This window comes from Hyperolius riggenbachi, chromosome 2, assembly GCF_040937935.1.
Source record: "Hyperolius riggenbachi isolate aHypRig1 chromosome 2, aHypRig1.pri, whole genome shotgun sequence".
In the NCBI taxonomy this organism is placed as follows: Eukaryota; Metazoa; Chordata; class Amphibia; order Anura; family Hyperoliidae; genus Hyperolius; species Hyperolius riggenbachi.
In genome coordinates, this window is record NC_090647.1 from 154689443 (window position 1) to 154702423 (window position 12981).

Sequence of the window (12981 nt, forward strand, 5' to 3'; positions counted from 1 at the left end):
GGGGAGGTTAGTGTGGTGTGGCTATGTGAGGAGATGTCAGTGTAGGTGCCAGGGAGAGTTGCGTTCAGTGTGGGTACTAGAGAGGGGGGGGGGGGGTCAGTGTGGGTGTAGGAGGATATGTGAGGAGAGGTCAGTGGTTAGTGTGGGTGCCAGGGAGAGTTGAGGTCAGTGTGGGTACTAGGGAGGGGGGGGGGGGTTAGTGTAGGTGTGGTGGGGATATGTGAGGAGATGCCAGTGTAGGTGCCAGGGAGAGTTGAGGTCAGTGTGGGTACTAGGGAGGGGGGAGGTCAGTGTGGGTGTGGTGGGAATATGTGAGGAGATGCCAGTGGAGGTGCCAGGGAGAGTTGAGGTCAGTGTGGGTACTAGGGAGGGGGGAGGTCAGTGTGAGTGTGGTGAGGATATGTGAGGAGATGTCAGTGTAGGTGCCAGGGAGAGTTGCGTTCAGTGTGGGTACTAGAGAGGGGGGGGGTCAGTGTGGGTGTAGGGTGATATGTGAGGAGAGGAAAGTGGTCAGTGTTGGTGCCAGGGAGAGTTGAGGTCAGTGTGGGTACTAGTAAGGGGGAAGGTTAGTGTGGGTGTGGTGGGGATATGTGAAGAGATGTCAGTGTAGGTGCCAGGGATAGTTGAGTTCAGTGTAGGTACTAGGGACGGGGGAGGTCATGTGTGGGTATATGTGAGGAGATGTCAGTGTAGGTGCCAGGGATAGTTGAGGTCAGTGTGGGTACTAGGGAGGGGGGAGGTCAGTGTGGGTGTGGTGGGAATATGTGAGGAGATGCCAGTGTAGGTGCCAGGGAGAGTTGAGGTCAGTGTGGGTACTAGGGAGGGGGGAGGTCAGTGTGGGTGTGGTGAGGATATGTGAGGAGATGTCAGTGTAGGTGCCAGAGAGAGTTGAGTTCAGTGTGGGTACTAGGGAGGGGGGGGGGGTCCAGTGTGGGTGTAGGGTGATATGTGAGGAGAGGTCAGTGGTCAGTGTTGGTGCCAGGGAGAGTTGAGGTCAGTGTGGGTACTAGGGAGGGGGGAGGTTAGTGTGGGTGTGGTGGGGATATGTGAGGAGATGTCAGTGTAGGTGCCAGGGAGAGTTGAGTTCAGTGTAGGTTCTAGGGAGGGGGGAGGTCAGTGTTGGTATGGTGGGGAAATGTGAGGAGATGTCAGTGTAGGTGCCAGGGATAGTTGAGTTCAGTGTGTGTACTAGGGAGGAGGGAGGTCAGTGAGGGTATGGTGGGGATATGTGAGGAGATGTCAGTGTAGGTGCCAGGGATAGTTGAGTTCAGTGTGGGTACTAGGGAGGGGGAAGGTCAGTGTGGGTATGGTGGGGATATGTGAGGAGATGTCAGTGTAGGTGCCAGGGATAGTTGAGGTCAGTGTAAGTACAGGGGGAGGGGGGGGGGTCGGCGTGGGTGTGGTGGGGATATGTGAGGAGCGGTCAGTGTTGATGCCAGTAAGAGCTGAGGTCAGTGTGGGTACTGGGGAGAAGGGAGGTTGGTGTGTGGGGATATGTGAAGAGAGGTCAGTGTGGGTGCGTTAGTTTGGGTACTGCGGAGGGGGGAGGTTAGTGTGGGTGTGGTGGGGATATGTGAGGAGATGCCAGTGTAGGTGCCAGGGAGAGTTGAGGTCAGTGTGGGTACTAGGGAGGGGGGAGGTCAGTGTGGGTGTGGTGGGAATATGTGAAGAGATGCCAGTGTAGGTGCCAGGGAGAGTTGAGGTCAGTGTGGGTACTAGGGAGGGGGGAGGTCAGTGTGGGTGTGGTGAGGATATGTGAGGAGATGTCAGTGTAGGTGCCAGGGAGAGTTGCGTTCAGTGTAGGTACTTGGGGGGGGGGGGGTCAGTGTGGGTGTAGGGTGATATGTGAAGAGAGGTCAGTGGTCAGTGTTGGTGCCAGGGAGAGTTGAGGTCAGTGTGGGTACTAGGGAGGGGGAGGTTAGTGTGGGTATGGTGGGGAAATGTGAGGAGATGTCAGTGTAGGTGCCAGGGATAGTTGAGTTCAGTGTGGGTACTAGGGAGGGGGAAGGTCAGTGTGGGTATGGTGGGGATATGTGAGGAGATGTCAGTGTAGGTGCCAGGAAGAGTTGAGGTCAGTGTGGGTACTAGGGAGGGGGGAGGTCAGTGTGGGTGTGGTGAGTATATGTGAGGAGATGTCAGTGTAGGTGCCAGGGAGAGTTGAGTTCAGTGTGGGTACTAGGGAGGGGGTGGGATCCAGTGTGGGTGTAGGGGGATATGTGAGGAGAGGTCAGTGTAGGTGCCAGGGATAGTTGAGTTCAGTGTGGGTACTAGGGAGGAGGGAGGTCAGTGTGGGTATGGTGGGGATATGTGAGGAGATGTCAGTGTAGGTGCCAGGGATAGTTGAGGTCAGTGTAAGTACAGGGGGAGGGGGGGGGTCGGCGTGGGTGTGGTGGGGATATGTGAGGAGCGGTCAGTGTTGGTGCCAGTAAGAGTTGAGGTCAATGTGGGTACTGGGGAGAAGGGAGGTTGGTGTGGGGGGATAAGTGAAGAGAGGTCAGTGTGGGTGTGTTAGTTTGGGTACTGGGGGGAAAGATCTATGCTGGAGGGGGAGAGGTCAGTGTGGGTGCTGGGGAGGGAGAGGTCACTGTGGGTGCTGGGGGGAGGTCACTGTGGGTGTGAGGGAGATATGTGAGGAGAGGTCAGTGTGGGTGCTGGGGGGAGGGAGGTCAGTGTGGGTGTAGGGGGATATGTGAGGAGAGGTCAGTGGTCAGTGTGGTTGCCATAGAGAGTTGAGGTCAGTGTGGGTACTAGGGAGGGGGGAGGTTAGTGTGGTGTGGCTATGTGAGGAGATGTCAGTGTAGGTGCCAGGGAGAGTTGCGTTCAGTGTGGGTACTAGAAAGGGGGGGGGGGGCGGTCAGTGTGGGTGTAGGGGGATATGTGAGGAGAGGTCAGTGGTCAGTGTGGGTGCCAGGGAGAGTTGAGGTCAGTGTGGGTACTAGGGAGGGGGGAGGTTAGTGTAGGTGTGGTGGGGATATGTGAGGAGATGCCAGTGTAGGTGCCAGGGAGAGTTGAGGTCAGTGTGGGTACTAGGGAGGGGGGAGGTCAGTGTGGGTGTTGTGGGAATATGTGAGGAGATGCCAGTGGAGGTGCCAGGGAGAGTTGAGGTCAGTGTGGGTACTAGGGAGGGGGGAGGTCAGTGTGGGTGCTGGGGGGAGGTCAGTGTGGGTGTGAGGGAGATATGTGAGGAGAGGTCAGTGTGGGTGCTGGGGGGGGGGGGAGGTCAGTGTGGGTGTAGGGGGATATGTGAGGAGAGGACAGTGGTTAGTGTGGGTGCCAGGTAGAGTTGAGGTCAGTGTGGGTACTAGGAAGGTGGGGGGTTAGTGTTGGTGTGGTGGGGATATGTGAGGAGATGCCAGTGTAGGTGCCAGGGAGAGTTGAGGTCAGTGTGGGTACTAGGGAGGGGGGAGGTCAGTGTGGGTGTGGTGGGAATATGTGAGGAGATGCCAGTGTAGGTGCCAGGGAGAGTTGAGGTCAGTGTGGGTACTAGGGAGGGGGGAGGTCAGTGTGGGTGTGGTGAGGATATGTGAGGAGATGTCAGTGTAGGTGCCAGGGAGAGTTGAGTTCAGTGTGGGTACTAGGGAGGGGGGGGGGTCCAGTGTGGGTGTAGGGTGATATGTGAGGAGAGGTCAGTGGTCAGTGTTGGTGCCAGGGAGAGTTGAGGTCAGTGTGGGTACTAGGGAGGGGGGAGGTTAGTGTGGGTGTGGTGGGGATATGTGAGGAGATGTCAGTGTAGGTGCCAGGGAGAGTTGAGTTCAGTGTAGGTTCTAGGGAGGGGGGAGGTCAGTGTTGGTATGGTGGGGAAATGTGAGGAGATGTCAGTGTAGGTGCCAGGGATAGTTGAGTTCAGTGTGTGTACTAGGGAGGAGGGAGGTCAGTGAGGGTATGGTGGGGATATGTGAGGAGATGTCAGTGTAGGTGCCAGGGATAGTTGAGGTCAGTGTAAGTACAGGGGGAGGGGGGGTCAGCGTGGGTGTGGTGGGGATATGTGAGGAGCGGTCAGTGTTGGTGCCAGTAAGAGTTGAGGTCACTGTGGGTACTGGGGAGGAGGGAGGTCGGTGTGGGGGGATATGTGAGGAGAGGTCAGTGTGGGTGCGTTAGTTTGGGTACTGGGGGGAAAGATCAGTGCTGGAGGGGGAGAGGTCAGTGTGGGTGCTGGGGAGGGAGAGGTCAGTGTGGGTGCTGGGGGGAGGTCAGTGTGGGTGTGAGGGAGATAGTGAGGGATATGTGAGGAGATGTCAGTCGTCAGTGTGGGTGCCAGAGAGAGTTGAGGTCAGTGTGGGTACTAGGGAGGGGGGAGGTTAGTGTGGGTGTGGTGGGGATATGTGAGGAGATGCCAGTGTAGGTGCCAGGGAGAGTTGAGGTCAGTGTGGGTACTAGGGAGGGGGGAGGTCAATGTGGGTGCTGGGGGGAGGTCAGTGTGGGTGTGAGGGAGATATGTGAGGAGAGGTCAGTGTGGGTGCTGGGGGGGGGGGGGAGGGAGGTCAGTGTGGGTGTAGGGGGATATGTGAGGAGAGGTCAGTGGTCAGTGTGGGTGCCAGGGAGAGTTGAGGTCAGTGTGGGTACTAGGGAGGGGGGGGGGAGTTAGTGTTGGTGTGGTGGGGATATGTGAGGCGATGCCAGTGTAGGTGCCAGGGAGAGTTGAGGTCAGTGTGGGTACTAGGGAGGGGGGAGGTCAGTGTGGGTGTGGTGGGAATATGTGAGGAGATGCCAGTGTAGGTGCCAGGGAGAGTTGAGGTCAGTGTGAATACTATGGAGGGGGGAGGTCAGTGTGAGTGTGGTGAGGATATGTGAGGAGATGTCAGTGTAGGTGCTAGGAAGAGTTGCGTTCAGTGTGGGTACTAGAGAGGGGGGGGGGGGGTCAGTGTGGGTGTAGGGTGATATGTGAGGAGAGGTCAGTGGTCAGTGTTGGTGCCAGGGAGAGTTGAGGTCAGTGTGGGTACTAGGGAGGGGGGAGGTTAGTGTGGGTGTGGTGGGGATATGTGAGGAGATGTCAGTGTAGGTGCCAGGGATAGTTGAGTTCAGTGTAGGTACTAGGGAGGGGGGAGGTCATGTGTGGGTATATGTGAGGAGATGTCAGTGTAGGTGCCAGGGATAGTTGAGGTCAGTGTGGGTACTAGGGAGGGGGGAGGTCAGTGTGGGTGTGGTGAGGATATGTGAGGAGATGTCAGTGTAGGTGCCAGGGAGAGTTGAGGTCAGTGTGGGTACTAGGGAGGGGGAGGTTAGTGTGGGTGTGGTGGGGATATGTGAGGAGATGTCAGTGTAGGTGCCAGGGATAGTTGAGGTCAGTGTGGGTACTAGGGAGGGGGGAGGTCAGTGTGGGTATGGTGGGGATATGTGAGGAGATGTTAGTGTAGGTGCCAGGGATAGTTAAGGTCAGTGTAAGTACAGGGAGAGGGGGTCGGCGTGGGTGTGGTGGGGATATGTGAGGAGCGGTCAGTGTTGGTGCCAGTAAGAGTTGAGGTCAGTGTGGGTACTGGGGAGAAGGGAGGTCGGTGTGGGGGGATATGTGAAGAGAGGTCAGTGTGGGTGCGTTAGTTTGGGTACTGGGGGGAAAGATCTGTGCTGGAGGGGGAGAGGTCAGTGTGGGTGCTGGGGAGGGAGAGGTCAGTGTGGGTGCTGGGGGGAGGTCACTGTGGGTGTGCGGGAGATATGTGAGGAGAGGTCAGTGTGGGTGCTGGGGGGGAGGGAGGTCGGTGTGGGGGGATATGTGAGGAGAGGTTAGTGTGGGTGCCAGAGAGAGTTGAGGTCAGTGTGGGTACTAGAGAGGGGGGAGGTCAGTGTGGGTGTGGTGGGGATATGTGAGGAGATGTCAGTGTAGGTGCCAGAGATAGTTGAGGTCAGTGTGGGTACTAGGTAGGGGGGAGGTCAGTGTGGGTATGGTGGGGATATGTGAGGAGATGTCAGTGTAGGTGCCAGGGATAGTTGAGTTCAGTGTAGGTTCTAGGGAGGGGGGAGGTCAGTGTTGGTATGGTGGAGAAATGTTAGGAGATGTCAGTGTAGGTGCCAGGGATAGTTGAGGTCAGTGTGGGTACTAGGGAGGGGGGAGGTCAGTGTGGGTATGGTGGGGATATGTGAGGAGATGTCAGTGTAGGTGCCAGGGATAGTTGAGGTCAGTGTAAGTACAGGGGGAGGGGGGTCGGCGTGGGTGTGGTGGGGATATGTGAGGAGATGTCAGTGTAGGTGCCAGGGATAGTTGAGGTCAGTGTGGGTACTAGGGAGGGGGGAGGTCAGTGTGGGTATGGTGGGGATATGTGAGGAGATGTCAGTGTAGGTGCCAGGGATAGTTGAGGTCAGTGTAAGTACAGGGGGAGGGGGGTCGGCGTGGGTGTGGTGGGGATATGTGAGGAGCGGTCAGTGTTGGTGCCAGTAAGAGTTGAGGTCAGTGTGGGTACTGGGGGAAGAAGCCTGTCAGGGGAGGCACCATATTACCTACCTGAACCATATTCTACCTGAAGTGTTACTCGCATATGTGGTGGGAGGAGTTTGTCGTAGTTAGTGGGCGGAGCTTACCGCGAATGAGGGGCGGGGCTTCTTGCGGCGAGGAGCAGTGCCTACTCCGACATCTCCATCTCCCTGCAGCTCGGGGTCACGTGACAAGCTCTGTGCTTCTCCAGTGACATCACACTCCTCATAGCATCCCATCACTGCCCCCTGGAGGCATCGACTAGCATTACACGTGTCTGCTAGAGACCACTCCTCCACTCCCAGCAGCGATCTGCCCTCTCTGCCTCCCTCTCACCCCCGCAATCTGCCTCCGAACAGCCGCCTCCCCGCCGCTAGCTCTGTGACCGCCAGGGGGCGCCCATGGATCGGGGGATTTCCACAAGAAAGCGGCGGCATTTCTCAGGGTTTCCTGTTCGGGACTTCAGGGTGAGGTACGGAGATGGAGAGGCGGCAGGGGTCCCGGGTTTGCGGGTCGCCGATCGCCTGAAAACCCGCAAGGAGGCCGGACAAGAAGCACAAATCTGGCGCGCGGAGGATGTGTCTGTTCTCAACGTGGTCCTCTCTGTGGCTTTATAAGGAAGCTCCGCTGTAGGAGTGAGGCACTCGCCTCGAGACCTCTGTCGCTGATCGCAGCTCCGATGCCGCACACTGAAGAAGGAAGGAATGTTTTGGTAATTATTGTTTTTTTTTAATATTATTTAAACAACAATCATAGAGTCACATATAAGGATTTCAATACAGCAATTACGGTAATTAAAGCGGCATATATAGTAGCCAGAGAGTAGGTATGTAACCAGTTATACCAAATGATATCGTAAATGACTGTTATATATAACTGTCAAATGGCTATAAAAAAAAATTATATATATATATATATATATATATATATATATATATATATATATATATATATATATATATGGTACTTATCCGTTAGCCGGGCGCATCCGGCAGGTGGCGCTGTTGTAGCGAATTTCATTCATGCTTAGTTAACGTAGTGCTGTGTGAATGGAAGCGCCGCAGGTGGCGCTAATTACATTGATACGGCACATAACAATAACGGTGTTAATGGGAACTAATATGTATTTCAAGTGGCCGGAACTGTTACTTAATGCAATTAAAATGAAGGCGGCGGCAATGTAACAGATGAAGCCGCCGCCTTCGTCTGTTCTTCGTCTTCTTCTCCCCCTTTGCCCTCCTCTGGCTTTTATACAATGCTGGCAGCTGGGGGGGAGGGGGGGACACGCGTGTCCCCCCAGAGTCGTTCGTCGCAAGAAAACAAACAGGATTCCCTTCCGCGACGAACGACTCTGGGGGGAGACGCATGTGCCCGCAGGCTGCCAGCATTGTATAGAAGCCAGAGGAGGGCAAAGTGGGAGAAGAAGACGAAGAACAGACGAAGGCGGCGGCTTCATCTGTTAAATTGCCGCCGCCTTCATTTTAATTGCATTAAGTAACAGTTCCGGCCACTTGAAATACATATTAGTTCCCATTAACACTGTTATTGTTATGTGCCGTATCAATGCAATTAGCGCCACCTGCGGCGCTTCCATTCACACAGCACTACGTTAACTAAGCATGAATGAAATTCGCTACAACAGCGCCACCTGCCGGATGCGCCCGGCTAACGGATAAGTACTATATATATATATATATATATATATATATATATATATATATATATATATATATATATATATATATGCGTCAACGTTTTATTGAAAAGATAATCAAAGTCATTATATAAGAAAAGTCAGTGAGTCTCACGCAGGAACCAATATATCAGTGTGAATTATGAAAAGAGGTAAACAAATATAATCACATCCTTAGTTCAGAATAGACTATCAACGAAATGCAAACAATGCTGTTTTTTCCCCCCACCTGATGACGTCACAATACTCATCTGGGTATAAATACAGGATGCTGGGATTACCTGATGACCTCACAATACTCAGCTGGGTATACATAGAGGATGCTGGTATTACTATCTGATGACCTCACAATACTCACCTGGGTATAAATACAGGATGCTGGGATTACCTGATGACCTCACAATACTCAGCTGGGTATACATAGAGGATGCTGGTATTAATATCTGATGACGTCACAATACTCACCTGGGTATAAATACAGGATGCTGGGATTACCTGATGACCTCACAATACTCAGCTGGGTATACATAGAGGATGCTGGTATTAATATCTGATGACGTCACAATACTCACCTGGGTATAAATACAGGATGCTGGGATTACCTGATGACCTCACAATACTCAGCTGGGTATACATAGAGGATGCTGGTATTAATATCTGATGACGTCACAATACTCACCTGGGTATAAATACAGGATGCTGGGATTACCTGATGACCTCACAATACTCAGCTGGGTATACATAGAGGATGCTGGTATTAATATCTGATGACGTCACAATACTCACCTGGGTATAAATACAGGATGCTGGGATTACCTGATGACCTCACAATACTCAGCTGGGTATACATAGAGGATGCTGGGATTACTATCTGATGACGTCACAATACTCACCTGGGTATAAATACAGGATGCTGGGATTACCTGATGACCTCACAATACTCACCTGGGTATAAATACAGGATGCTGGTATTACTTGATGACCTCACAATACTCAGCTGGGTATCAGTACAGGATGCTGGGATTACCTGATGACCTCACAATACTCAGCTGAGTATCAGTACAGGATGCTGGGATTACCTGATGACCTCACAATACTCAGCTGGGTATCAGTACAGGATGCTGGGATTACTTGATGACCTCACAATACTCAGCTGGGTATCAGTACAGGATGCTGGGAGCCTCTGTCTTATTATTTATTTTTATTATTTAAACAACTCTTTTTATTATTTAAATAACAATCATATAGCCACACAAGGATCTCAATACAGCAATGATGGTAATTACAGCATGTATAGTAGCCAGAGAGAAAGTTATATAAACAAATATATCAAATTGTATCAGAAAGGACCTTTGCATATAACTGTCAAAAAGCTATAGCAGGGCTCTATGGAAGGAGTCACTGATGCTAGAGGTCTGCCGCTGATCGCAGCTAGGATGCCGCAAGGAAGGAATATTTTAAAGTAATATTGTTTTTTAATTATTTAACACAAAGATCATAGAGTCACATTTTATATTTTTTTCTTTTAACGTTTTATTGAAGAGATAAGCAAAGTCATTTTATACACAAAAGCCAACTAGCTTCATGCAGGAAGCGTTACATCAGAGTGAATTATGAAAAGAAGTAAACAAATATAATCATTGCATTTAAATATCTATCCGAACAATAAGTATGCCTGTTCACTAGGGTGCGTTCATAGCTGATAGCCCAGCAGCCCCACATTGTACTAAACATGTTAAAGGCTTCCTCATTTTGCCGTATCAAATTATTTTTGATAACATCAGAGAAATTCCTTCTTTTCGTTTTTGTTGTCACTAGTGAGGAGATGCTTCCGGCGGGTGCTGGGCAAAGCTTATGCTGGGTACACACGATGCAATTTCCCACCTGATTTATGGAAATCGAATGATTATTTCCAACTTGTCCAATTGGCTCCCGATCGATAAAAGAATCGATTTTGTGCACTTATAATTGGAGAATTGATTGCTTTATTGATCGGGTGCACTTTGGACATGTACACATGATGCAACTTCCTGTCCGATCTCGTTTCGATCGGGCAGGAAATTGCATGTGTGTACCCAGCATTTCAGTGGCTTTTGGGCGGAGCTCCTCACAGCTGGGGGGGGGGTGGAGAAGTCTGTCAGTGGGAAGCACCATATTACCTGGTAGGTGGAGCTTCTCACAGCCTAGGGGCGGAGCTTCTTGCAGCACATTTCTTGAAAAAATAGATGTCTGGCCACCCAGAGCCCCCCCCCCCCCTCTGCAGGTGACCATCTCCAGTGATGGAGCCGCATCTGAGCCTCCAGTGCTGACATCCCCACCTCCCTGTAGCTCCGGGGTCACGTGACATGCTCTGTGCTTCTCCGGTCACATCACACTCCTTATAGCTTACCATCACCGCCCCATGGAGGCTCCAAGTGGCATTACATGTGTCTGCCAAAGACCCCTCCTCCATCCCCAGCAGCGATCGCCCACCTCTCACCATGCAATATGCCCCCGAACAGCAGCCTCCCCGCCACTAGCGCTATGACCGCCAGGGGGCGCCCATGGATCAGGGGATTTACACATGAAAGTGGCAGTATTTCTCCGGGTTTCTTGTTCGGGTCTCTTGATCTCTGTGTGCCCTGTGTTGCTGGCTGGTGTGGAGTGGCATTGACTGACGTCTTCAAGTTCTTGGGAGGGTCAGGCAAGAGGAAATCAGCGGTGGAGGACATCGGCAGTGGCGGCGGCGGCCATCGGCAGCTCCGAGTCACGTGGTCTATCAGCTGAGCTGCCCACGTGACTCCGAAACTTGTAGCAGCTTCGGCAGGCGGCAGACATTTGGCATCAGCAACGTTCCTGCTTTGCTACCACCAGCAGAGGACATCCTCCCGTTCGCTATGCTCCCATACAGCTGAGCGGCAGGCACTCTTGATCCCTGTGTGCCCTGTGTTGCTGGCTGGTGTGGAGTGGCATTGACTGGCGTCTTCAAGTTCTTGGGAGGGTCAGGCAAGAGGAAATCAGCGGTGGAGGACATCGGCAGGGGCGGCGGCAGCCATCGGTAGCTCAGAGTCACGTGGTCTTTTAGCTGAGCTAGCCACGTGACTCCGAAATTTGTAGCAGCTTCGGCAGGCGGCAGGCATTTGGCATCAGCGACGTTCCTGCTTTGCTACTGCCAGCAGAGAACGTCAGAAGAAATCAGTGGCTTGGGCAGGAGGAAGTCAGCGGCATAGGACATCGGCGGTGGCGGCGGACATTGGTGGCTCGGAGTCACGTGGGCCATCAGCTGGAGCTGCCCACGTGACTCCGGTACTTGCATCGGCTTCGGAATGGCATGTGGCACCAGCAATGTCCCTTCTTCTCTACCACCATCAGGAATGTGGAGGACATCGGCGGTGGAGGACATCGGTGGGTCTGTGTCACTATCGCCCCTCTGGAAGACATTAGCGGCGGAAGACATTAGCAGCTCTGAGTCACGTGGGCCATCAGCTGGAGTTGCCCACGTGACTCCAGTTCTTTCAGCGGCTCCAGCTCCAGGAGGCATACGTGCCACAGATGCCAGCACAGCACGGACAGACCGGACTGCAGGGGACCCGGGACACCATCACCATTAGCCCAGGATCAAAAGCAGCCCAGCAGCATGCCTCTCCCCTAGGATTGGTGAGTATGAAACATGCATGTGTGTACATGTTGGAGGCAGGCATTGTGACTTAGTGATGTAGGTAGTGGAGGTTATTATAGCTTAGTGTAGGTAGTGGGGGCAGGCATTGTAGTTTAGTGTAGGTTGGATGGCATTGTAGTTTAGCGTAGGTAGTGGGGGCATTGTGGCTTAGTGTAGGTAGTGTGGGTATTGTGGCTTAGTGTAGGTAGTGGGGGCATTGTAGCTTAGTGTAGGTTTTGGGGGGCAGCGGTAGTAAGTATAATGTAGGTAATGGGGCAGCAGGAGTAAGTGTAGAGTAGTTAGTGTAGCTGGTGGGGCAATAAGGGTTAATGTAGGGTAGTTACTGGAGCAGCAGGGGTCAGTGTAGCTTAGCTAGAGACAGTTTGAAAAGAAAAGGACCCATAAAATGCCCCTGGACCATAGACGCTACAGGTTTAGTAGTTTTGGGTTTTTTTTCAGATTTTTGCCCTCTAAACCTAGGTGCGGCAAAAATCTGAAAAAAACGTGTTTCCCCGAAAGTAGGCCTTCCCTTTAAAATAAGACCAATCCCAAATTTCGAGCATGCTCGAAATATAAGGCCTACCCCTAAAATAAGCCCTAGTGGTTGTGCAAGTCCTGTCCGTCTGCCCCCCTTCCCCCACTGCCACTTTACCTCCTGCTGACCCCCCCCCCCCCTCCTCCAGAAATACGCATCCTCTTTCTTCACTGCCTGCCAACATACCGGTAATTCAAACCGCAGGACAGGTGATTCCCCCACTGCTGCTTTATTTCCTGCTGGCCCCGTTCCCCATTGCCCGCCGTCATAATTCAAACCGCTGATCAGCGGTAAACTGCGGTTAAGTCAGCTAGTTACACTGTAACAGCGCTTCCGTGTACAGGAAGTGAAATCTCTATTTACTTCCTGTTCACGAAAGTGCTGTTACAGTGTAACTAGCTGCCCTAGCTGCAGTTTACAGCTGATCAGCAGTTTGAATTATGACAGCGGGCAATGGGGAACGGGGCCAACAGGAAACAAAGCATCGGTGGGGAAATCACCAGTTTACTGCTGTCCTGCGGTTTGAATTACTGGTACAGTGAAGAGCGTGGTTGGGACTTTATGGAGGAGGGGGTCATCAGAAGGTAAAGTGGTGGTGGGGGAATGGGGATCTTGCTACCCTAACCATATATAAGACCTCCCCGAAAATAAGAACTAGCACATCTTTTGAAGGAAAAAAAAAATATAAGACAATGCCTTATTTTTGGGGAAAC